The sequence below is a fragment of the Doryrhamphus excisus genome, linkage group LG4, assembly GCF_037039965.1.
Source record: "Doryrhamphus excisus strain RoL-2023G ecotype Guam linkage group LG4, RoL_Dexc_Guam_v1.1, whole genome shotgun sequence".
In the NCBI taxonomy this organism is placed as follows: Eukaryota; Metazoa; Chordata; class Actinopteri; order Syngnathiformes; family Syngnathidae; genus Doryrhamphus; species Doryrhamphus excisus.
In genome coordinates, this window is record NC_136360.1 from 4810727 (window position 1) to 4822598 (window position 11872).

At 38.9% G+C, this 11872-nt stretch overlaps 1 long non-coding RNA gene across 1 annotated transcript; it reads right to left on the minus strand.

Moving 5' to 3' along the window:
- Positions 1-4046: 4046 nt before the first annotated feature.
- On the minus strand, positions 4047-11132 carry LOC144898316 (uncharacterized). Its single transcript, XR_013627215.1, has 3 exons — positions 11009-11132; positions 10785-10934; positions 4047-4324 (listed from the first exon to the last, which is right to left on the minus strand). It is a non-coding gene; the product is annotated as an uncharacterized LOC144898316 (long non-coding RNA).
- Between the last annotated feature and the right edge of the window lie 740 nt (positions 11133-11872).

Consider the following 11872-nt stretch of genomic DNA (forward strand, 5'->3'; position numbering starts at 1 on the left):
TCAAAATAAATGGAACCACATCATAAGGCTGAAATGCAGTGCTTTATATATATATATAAATATATAAATGCTTTATATATATATATATATATATATATATATATATATATATATATATATACGTTATATATTATATACGTTATATTTACGTTAATTTACAAAATATCAAAGTGACCCTTGCATCCTTTCATTTTTTAGTATGGCCTTAGGTGTAAATAGTTTAGACACCCCTGCCGTCCACATACTGGTAGGGACAAAGAGCAGTACAAAGCTTCACCAGAGTTTGACAGAATTTCAGGAAGAAGAGCCAGCAGGGAGAGAAAACATGGAGAAAGGTATTGGAATCTTACATGGACAATTTCATTTAAAATCTCTTCCAGACAGTGGAATATTTTTTGACTACTTTGAGTCTGAAGTATCACTTTGAATGCATGTCTGAACAATTGTAAACAATTGAACCAACTGTATATGGTGGGATCCAGAGTTTCTTCACTAATAGTTTTACATAACAATTTAGAAATAGGGCAGGTGATTTTTAGGCACTCTCCAATGGTCTACATATGCCATAACCTGACTAAGAGGAGCTGGGATTGATGTATTTTAGAGTCAATGACTCACAGACTAATGTTTGAACCCCATAGCAAGCTCAGATTGTTGATGGGGAGAAAAAAAGCAGCCTTGTGGACTCGCGGTCCATATCTGACTGATCAGTCTGAGCAAAGTTGACACTTTGAAATTATATAAAATGTCAAGGTGTATTTTAAATGTCATCAGATTGCCACAAAGCAAGCCGGTTCATCACTTAAGAGACAGTTCATCTCGGTGAGGGGACAACAGGCTAAAATATTACAGATCAGAAAATTCATTTTCGGGTTGCGATGAAAAATGGGCAAGACTGCAGTGAAAAAGGACCGATAGGACTCAGTCATTGTCAAATCAAGGACCTGGAATATGGTCAGGTGAAAGCCATCAGTATGTGCCGGCTTTAGAAGTGAATATCTACGCCAGCAGCTCAGATTAAAACTCTAATCTCTGCCAGTGTCAACCTCCTTAAATATATCCCCAAATGGATTTGAGAAACCTCCTCCTCAAGAAGGTAATTCAAAATGATATTAAGCGCTGGAGTGAGGACAGATTTTTTTTTTTTAGCGCAGCATTTGATTTGACAGTTGAACAAGTGAACTTGCTCTTCAGTTGAAATTATTACATGAAATTATTTCACTCTCCCCCTCATTAGAAATCTAATTACATTTATTTTCAAAATGCACAAACTTTTAAAAAACAGCCAATTAAAAAAATTTTGTAGTCACAGTTTTCACTGTTTATATTATTTTGATTTCAGATATGTTTTGTCTGCGATTTGTCAAGGCAAGATGTATTAGATCATCACTGAAAGTATCAACTCCTATAACGTTGGGTTTGACTGAGTGGATTACAAAACAGACAGTTTTTGCAGGAAGCTTGAAATTGAAAGAAATACAGCTTTACAGAATATACAGAATACAGAATGGGTGCAGATTCTGGAAGATCTAGAAAGCTTTCTGTGCTGGTTATTGTGTGTAGCTTCTCTATAGGAGTCCACTACTCAGTAGAAATGGACGAAAAATTACCATAATAGGTTCCCTTTAAGTCGTTTTGATGTTTATAATTTCAAAAAAAGATCTAGTTGCAGTAAAAAGATGATGCTTTAAAGTTCAAACTTGCTTTGAACTGTGTTTGTGAGACCTCTCTTCGAACCAGAGACAATGAGACACATGAGTCTATGTTCTAATTTAGGCACTCCTCTTTTGTATTGCATCATGTGCAACAGAGAAAACATACAGCTCAAAGACGCCTCACATATCTTTTTCATCTTTTTGGTATTGTCATAGGGAGGAATAAAGAATGGGGGAAGAGAGCTGGAGGCAAACAGAAACAGAGGGAGAAACTTTCAATAACAACATCACAGATCACAGCAGAAGCACTGCCTAACAGACTCCCCACAAAGAGACAAGCATCCACAAAACACATCCCACTTTTGTTTCAGTGGCATGCATTGTAGTTGGGCAAGATCTGAGAGGCAGTTTTTTTTTCTAAACAACAGAGAAAAATGCAGGGGAAGAAAAACATTTGAAATGGTCGAGTGTGTCAAGAGTCTTTGTACCAAATAGCTAAGATCTCGAAAAATGTTAGGAGGTTAGGAGGATGCATTTTTACAGTACTGTAGCTCTAAGCACCGCACACAATAAAAAATGTTGCTTTTTACACACCAGCTCACTCTTATGAGTGCAACATCTGTGATGGAAAGTCAAAACTGATGATGGTGAGTGCTGACACTGTACGGACTGACTGACTTGGAATGCTAACCTTAATCACATTGCTAGAATAGTGATGTGCGGATTGATACCAAAACATTGATAGTTTCGATATAAGTTCTTAATGCTCTAAAATCGATTTGAGGTAATGTTTGCCTGAAGGATTTGTCTATTGAAAGAATAACCAATCATAAATTGAGTGAAATTGTGAATACAGTTTTAATTCTTGTTGTGGTTATTAATAATGAATCATTTATTGTAATGGATAAGGGGTGCACAGCGGTAGAATGGTTAAAGTTGTAGAAATCCTCCCCCTGAGGACTCTACGTGGGTATCGAATAGAGGATAAGGGAATCTTAAAGAACCAAATTATAGAATGAGAACCAGATTGTTTATTCCTGACAACAATACCTAATACAGACGTCCGGGCTTATCTGCAGTCCCTGTATGCCTAAAAGTAAGCGGGTCTTATTACAGCGCAGCTGCAAAAAAAGCACCCTTCGTTTCCCTGCCTGGTCTTTTATACACTCAAGATTGTGTAAGAGGCTGGTGTCCTGGACCAATCAGCTTTCGTCACTGCCCTCGCTTGAACCGCTTCTTTCATGGTGTTTCTTCTGTTGTTTGTTCGCAGGGGCATCAAGGTGTCTGGAACATTCTGCTTTTCCTTTGTTGCAAAGCAAGCTGTCATATGTCATATATCTTGTGTCTGTATTTGTGATTGTTTTAGCTTATAGCTTTAGCTAGCACAATTGAGCAAATACCTTCAGCATGCAGGCCTCACAGCTAGGAGATCCGGGTTCGATTCCACCCTCGGGCATCTCTGTGTGGAGTTTGCATGTTCTCCCCGTGCATGTGTGGGTTTCACATTCCAAAAACATGCTAGGTGAATTGGCGACTCCAAATTGTCCATAGGTATGAATGTGAGTGTGAATGGTTGTTTGTCTATATGTGCCCTGTGATTGGCTGGCCACCAGTCCAGGGTGTACCTCGCCTCTCACCCGAAGACAACTGGGATAGGCTCCAACACCCCCTGCGACCTTTGTGAGGATAAGTGGCAGAAAATGAATGAAGATTTTTAGTTATGATTACATGAATACCTTGTCTTATATTCTGTATGCTATGTATGCTAATCACAACTAGATTTTGTCCAGCTGTTGAGCCGTTTTTACACAGCAAAAGTGAGGGGAAAAGACTTGGAAATTGGGATAAACCATTCGTAACAGTGTTTCTAACTGTTCAAAATGACAACTGATCATTTTACACCTGTTCAAGGCCGACTCGCCACTCCTCGCTTGTACACTGTACTTCTCAGCCACTGGGAATTTGGCAAGGGCCATATAAGACGACAAATCAGTTCATCACTATCAAAATCACGATGAACAATGGATCCCGACAAACAATGGTGACATGAAGCATTCCATGCTTAAGTTTAGCAAGAGTCACTGACATGACTTATAAACTTTGTTAAATATTGTTTATGTTTTACGTTGTTCGTTTTATGAAGGCAAACGGTATACTCAGAAAAACGACATTTATTGTTCATGGCCGTAGCCATGACGACCTCCAGTCCCAGAACACGGGTGTTTTTTTATCGTATTTTCAAGCCAAATGCTTCTTGTAAGGTGTTCCGTCATACTGTATATACTGTATGTATATCTACTTATATACTTTTAAGAATTTCATGCACTAGGATAGGAATAAGAAGGCTATGCGACCCAGTTCAAACATAACTGTAGCTTCACATTCCGTGGCTAACCCGTAACATAAGGAAGCAGATGCTCAATTATCAGTTATAGGTGGGGTGTGCTGTGTAGTCAGCCAACATACAGAGAAAAGGGGAAGAGGGATGAGGCTATGAAAATGACTGATGGGAGCACAAATGGCAGCGCTGCAATGGCAGGGAAGGAGAAGGGAGGAGAGGAAATGGAGTCGAGGGACAATGCTGACAGCTTAGCTCGCCTACCTGTCCACCTGTCTCTCGTTTTCTGTCTTGATTTGCAAGTTCTCAGCGGGACACTTGTCCAGGATGCCTGGAAAACAAGACAAGGTGTCATAAAACGCAGCTGTAACTGGGATTTGCATCTGTAATGACCTTACTGGGATGCTCATAGTTTGATCTTACAACAAATAGCTGACAAATGCAAGCTTTTGAGTGCTATTCATTAAACTCAGATGCTGAATCTCTGCCAAGTTTCATAACACAGACCATGTATCCCCTCAAAGCAGAAGCAGGCTGCCCTACTTGGGTAACCCTCAGACATTCTGAAGTCCATAAACACATTTTTGTGCATAAACCTTTGAATCTTTTCACACTTTTTCCTGCACTTTGGTTTTGAAGTGTTCCACCCCCTTTCAAGAGTGGGTCCATCAGACCACATCCTTTCCTGAGGTTAAGGTAGATGATAGTTAAAGTATAAAATACTAAGATGATTTTTATGGTTCCTAATAAGCACCATTTCTCATTGCTTGAGATCTAGCAGTTTTTTGTGGACGTGACTGACTGGAGAAGACGCCATCATGCTGTAAGGCAGGGGTGCTCATTATGTTGATCGAGTTACCTACATCATAAATGTCACTTTGATATCATATGACATATGTGTTTTATACAGTTTTTGTTGGTAAACTATTACATTTCATGAGTAATTAGTGTGCCCATTGCTGAACCATTTTCAATATGCCCAGATTTCAGGCACATATAGACAAACAACCAATCATACGTAAGACTCAAGTGTGATTATTTAATTTGAGGTATTTTAAAGAATAGTTTTCTTTTTTCTCTCACTTTTATTTTTCAATCTCACTGAAACAATACCATAATATTGATGTTTTTTATATCCATGTTAGCTTGTGACTGGTGTAGTGACTGTATAGTTGGAGTGGTTCCATTCTGACTTCTTCCCATTCCCTTTCGAACATGTGTATGTTTATATGTACATAGTAGTTTTATTTGTGTTGATTTATGTTTGGTTTTGTTGTGTTTTGGATGATGTTCGAAATAAAGAAGAAAAAAAAATACTCACATTTATATTATGGATGCATGGTGGGCGAGTTTTGCTGGTGCTAACAGATGCTAACAGGAGTACTGAAGTGTTTGCTAATCACATGTCAAGCAGAAGGGGTAGAATTGGGAAAATAAACATGAATTCATTCTAAATTTCGATTTTCTCACCTTTTCACCCTTTCAATGTCTGCTGATATTGCATCAACTAGTTGTTCTTGGGACTCTTCCCCAGATCACCTGACAACAATGAGGCACACGTGTAGCCGCTTAACACAGTGACATTCATAAGCTCAGCAACTGCAGCAAGACGACAGTGAATTGTACTTTCCAAATCAGATTTTCATCTCGTAACTACCATACCATTGAATTCTGTAGGCATTGAGTGTCCGTCCATTCCAGCAGTAAGCTAATTTCCATCCTTCCTCTGATATCGTTTGTTTTCTACCTATCTTGTCCTCCTTAGTAACCTGCTGCTCCGTTTGCCCTGTCCCAACTTTTTTCTTTTCTCTTTTCTTTATGTTGATCGGTGGCTGCATGGTGGGGGAAAGTGGTTGGCCACGCAGTTAGGAAACCCGGATTTGATTCCGTGCTGCGGGGGGGAGAACATGAAAAAAACATCTGTTTTCTCCGAGTACTTCGGTTTCCTCCCACATTCCAAAAACATGCTAGGTTAATTGGCCACTCCAAATTGTCCATAGGTATGAATGTGAGTGTAAATCAGGGGTCTCGAACTCAATTTACTTGAGGGCCACTGGAGTTGGGTCTGGGCGAGACTGGGCCGCATCAGGTTTTCGAAAAAAAAACCCCAAAAACACATTTATTAAAAACAGAAAAATGAATAAACTTTGCTTTGGTTTCGATTTTCTACAAGAAAAACTCTGATAAAACATTCCACTGTTCTCAAATATCTGAATTTTTATTTTTCTGCACAAAATAAGATGAAAAATAAATAAACAAATCAAGAATGAAGAAAATCAATCAATCAGTAATAAATGAATATAATAAAAATAATAAAACTGCAAATAATAAAAACTTAAGAAACCACATATAGTTGGTGGGTAGACAAATTATTTGTTTCAGATTAAAATTAACAAAGCATTATTAGAGCCCTGTAGACATGACAAAACACGACTATAGTCACATTTATACTTTTTTTATTTACAACATATTGCGCAACTGCAGAGTCTTGAGACACATGCTAACTCGCAAACTAGAGAGCGAGCGACCTAAACGGTAGCCTTCAAGTTATTTCCTTTAAACTTAAATAGCCAAAAACTTACCACTTCCACACGGATAGGGAGGATAACTATTGACAGTTATTTAACCTTTAACATGAACATTAATCAAACGTAATATTTTTTTCTGGGTACATGATACCATACAGCATCCATATCAAACTTGCACGGGCCGCACTAACATTAAACTTTCATATCAAGGCGGGGGCCTCAAACTAGTGTCCTGTGGGCCACATTTGGCCCGTGGGCCGCGTGTTTGTGACCCCTGGTGTAAATGGTTGTTTGTCTATATGTGCCTTGTGATTGGCTGGCAACGAGTCCAGGGTGTACCCCGCCTATCCCACCCGATGACAGCTGGGATAGGCTCCAACACGCCCGTGACCCTTGTGAGGATAAGCGGTACAGAAAATGGATGGCTGGATGTTTATCTGTGTTTTCTGTCTGTGTCACTGACCCTGCATCTGAGATCCAACCTATTACATAAAGTCACAACGTTTCACCCTGCGGCAATTTCGCATGAAGAGGCATTTGGAAATGGACCTGTCAAGTGTGGTGAGTCAGGAAACAACCTTCTGTGTGCCCATCCATGCTGTAACCCGCCTCATCCCCAACGACCCTAACATGTGTGGAATGTGACCCAGACTCTGTATAAAATAGGTGATGGTGTCATGTGATGATATCCTTGTTGCCATAGTATTACCATGTTGCTCACCAGTTGAAAACACTAAACCTCCTCTGGCTGTTGAACCAGCTCTTTATGGATTCTCCACATGACTTGCATGTCCCCTTCAGCTATAAGCCCCCAGTGTTCTGGTTAATGATCACCCTTACTACCTAAATGCTTTGGTAGAAAGGGATAACAACTACAGAGATATCAAAGATAAGAAGCTGGCCAAAGATAAGAAGTTGTGTGTCTGTAGTTCCTTTCCTATCAAGTTCTCTTTCATACTGTGCATTCCCTGATGGAAGTTACCTCTATTTTCCTAGCTTTAATCCTCTTTTATTTAGTAAAAGGTGTATAAGCAATGTATGTAATGTCGGTTCTAATGTATACACAAGCATTTCCAAAGTCAAATCTCAGGTTGTTGATGTCACAAGAACTATGTAAGAATATAATAAGAAGAATATACATTGGATGTTAAATGAAGTACATCAATCACAGACAAAGCAGTTTAAATACAGTAAGTTGCCTGCACAGTTAATAAAGGTGTTATAATTGTTATAGTTGGGCTCCTTTCTATTGAAAATAACATTAATGCAACATCTGGTGGCTTTTGTTTTGTAGGATTTGACCATTATTATAGCGTTTGGCACGATGTGATTGACAGCTTGGAAATGTATTTTCATTTGACTGGGATGTTATGATAATGTTATTGATGCAGATTGTTTTTAGTGCGTCGTCGGAAAAAATAGCCATTCCCATGTGATTTATAGTAATGTGCTAACTTTGGGAGTCAATAAGGGAGCAGCTTGAGAAATCAATTGTACATTTCAATATAATGACTAACAGGAAGACTGTAATCAACTTGGATTAGAACTGATACAATGATTGATTTTGGATCTTTATCTCTAATCAATTTCACTCTCTCTCGCTCTTTGCTTCCCCCTGCTTACTGATGGAGATCAAGTCAGACAGTTGTTATATAGCCTTTGTCACCCTACTGTTCACGCCTACTCTCTAATTACATTAGATGTGTCAACACGTGTATGGCATGCACTTTGCAATGCTGAATTCATGTTCGTATTTGAGATAGGGTTTTATACTAAGGATCATAACACCAGGAGCCATCATTATTTTATTTAGCTGAATGCTAAGTGAATACAATACTTAACACAATGAGAAGTCACAACTGAGCTGCACAAGAGTGCTGCAGTTTAATCAGAATATAAGATTGTGTTTAATTTATAGTACATGTTTCTAGCCTTGTGTGGGCTGTGCATTGCAGCTCCACTGTGGGGAGCTGTGTCTCTGTATGTGTGTGTCCCCTGCTCTCTTTTTATTTTTACACTTAGCTTTCATTCTCTGTCCATCTAGTCTTATTTTTTTCCATGTCTTTATTTTCCTTTCTTTCTCTCACATGCTGCGGCTGTGATTGCTAATGTTAAAAGCTTACTCGTGCTCTGTGACCTTAGTGTTTTACAGCACAGTGGCTTGGACTACCCATCTGTGGTAGTGTGAGATGTTGGAGTGTGTGTGTGAAGGGGAAGGTGTGGGTGTTATGAAAAGGAGGTGGACATGCAGTTGCGCTTATGTTCACTCATATCTGTGGGTAAGGATGGCTATATCTCTTGGATTAAGTGAAAAAAAATCCAATAACAACAGCATAAAACAAAAAAGCCATGTGAGTATTTTCCAATAAAGTAAAACAATTATTGACTAATAAATGGTTGTTGAGTGGATGATTAAACCTACTAATATTCAAACAATTTAGAATTGAAATGCATACAGTAACTCGCAATCTCAAATATATACAGTATACATCAATGAAATACAATACACATCATTACATAGACTGACATATGTATATATTTAAGAGGCAGTAACACATACTCATATAATATTCCTACACATCCCACACAAGTCTTTTTTGGAGCTCTCCTCATTATGTCTTCTCAGCAGCTAATGATCCCCTCTTTACACACTCCACAAAGAATATTATTCTGCATACACAGTGTTTCAGGCCATAACACAAAAGTTTGTTGTTCATTTTCTCCCAGCATGCAAACTAACAGAAAAAACTGAGAGGACAACCTAAATTTTAAGGTTGATTAAAATTCAAGAGCTGAAGAAAAAATGTTGCTACTCTCACATTTCATTTTATGAATGTATTAAGTATCCCCCTGCCACCCAAAAGTAGATAAAGTTTGTGTAATTATCCCCTGATTAAGTATTTAAAATAGATGATATTTTTTCTGTAGTTATTTTTATTATTAAAAATTACGTTATGCATTACTTCAAATTGTTTAACGGATATATTATTATTGTATATTATTAAAATATGTTCTGTATTGTAGGCATCTACCTTCATGTGGAATATAGTTAATGCACGTACAACCATATATCTTACTCATCATCTTCATGGAATGATAGAAAAGCTGAGTCTGCATGAAGGAAACTCATTACATTTACTCTCATGAATAATAGATGAATTCTTCAGGAACGTTGCTTATTTTTCAAAGCAAAGGTTGTACAGTAAGTGTTTAAGGACTTGACGTGAAAGGGAAACCCATTTTCAACAAGCTTTGGATGATTACCACGTGAGAATATAAACAATGTTTACTTCCTCTCACAAAAGGATTCCCCTGGAATATCCGGTAGGGTAGGATGTTGTTTGGGACTATTTCTGCTTTACAAAAGAGAGGCCAAAAGATCACATGCTGTGCTTTTCATCATTGAGCTACCAGCTGGAATGTTTAGGATGGGAGTGAGGTTATATTAGAAAAGGAAACCACGGTTGCATCACTGAATGCGAACCAGTCCGTACAGCGCACAGTAAATACAACAAGGCTTTAAAATGATCCACGCCTTCTATAGGGTGCCCCAAATCTAACCTGAAACTTCAGCATGTGAACCCTGATCTTGGTTGAACGATCCATGCCATGACTGTCAGAACTTTGCATTCAATAAAACTTTTTCAAGATTTACAATATTGTGTAAGCCACAAACTTTACACACAAATATCAAAGACTTGCACCTCTGCTGTGTGTCTTTAAAGATGAGGGTGACACAAAAGATAAAAGTTTGGCAGTTTGCAAGCTGTATCATTCCATTGTACAGCAATCGCTGGTTTATCGCATTTCATTGGTTGTAGACTCGACCTTGTTAAATAAATATCTGTGATATCGGAGTCAAATGAGAACAAATGAGAAAAAAAACTTCCAAAACCACTTCCAGACGGAATGAGAGGATCGAGAGCCTTTTTTTGACTTGATCTGAACCATGGCTTGGCTTTGGTAGCTCAATAGTCAGGTAATGTACGTTAATGTAACGTTGTGTCGTCATAACATTACCAATGCCTAGCGACCGGAATACTACGTATAACTTGTCATGCAGAAATAATAATAGACCATAGCCAACAATGAAAGAACGTTAATTAATTAATTAATTACTGTTTGAAAAATGAGATATAGTGAGGGAGTGATATTCGAACCGCAATAAGGCGAGGAATTACTGACTGGCTATACAGTAACCAGTACTGTTTAGAACAAGCCACTTCATAGACTTTTTACTACACTTCATGTAACAGCACCCACATGGCAGAAGGCTACTGCAACTGAACGCCGGCATCTGGTGGTGGAGGAGGTGCGCGGCCAGGATGAAGCTGCCAGATGTGCCACTGCAGTGTCTCAAGTCAAGCAAGGTCGTTGGATGTAATGGGAAGGCGCGAAGCAGAGGGAAATCACCTGGAGTGAGTCCAATAGGATCAGTTTTATCATCAGAGCCACATACAACGCCCTACCTTCTGCAACCAACCTACATTTCTGGTTTGGAGAGGATTCAGCTTGTTCCCAGTGTCCTGCACCAGCAACACTTGAGCACATCTTGGTGGGTTCCAAGACTCTCCCAAAGTAGCGACACCTGGCATCACATTCAAGTGCTAAAAAGCAGAAGTAGCGAGGAAGTGGGTAATCACCAACGCTTTGCCTCCCAAAACCCACACGACATTCCACCAATATAATTCATTCAGCATGGAGAGAAGCAGAGGACGAAACCAACTCATTTAAAACCAAGCCCACTGAATGCAACCTGACGTTGGGAAATCTCTGTCAAAAGCTCACCTTCAATTAACCTGGCCCAGACCTGGTCCTTTGGTCTAAATCCTGCCTATAGGTCTTCATCATTGAGTTGACAGTCCCATGGGAGGAGGTAATCGAAGAACCTAAAGAAAGGAAAACAAACTGTCATATTCCAACCTGGCATCTGAAGCAGAGGATCGGGGCTGGAATCGCCCACAGGCTTCATGGCCAGTTCCATCATTAGGCCCTGAATATTGCAATAAATAGCACACATATGGGATGGTATTGTGGAATTATCCCTAATACGTTGATTAAAATGTTGCCCCATTCAAAGTATTCAACGAACATGATGGTTATTGTGCCATTTCCAACAAGAAAACATTGTCCCACTGGATCTGTTTATTGAATGCATCTGCTAATGTCCAATCAGGTTTAAAGGTTTAAATGTTGTAAGAATTAGTTAGAATGTTGTATTCTCGTGTTAAATGATGCAAACATTTCATATAGTGATGTTTTGCACATTTGGAAGTGAGTCATAAAGGAAGTTAGGGATGGATCTGAACCTTCGGTTTTCTAACACTGGCCCTTTGGATGAAGGATAAAGT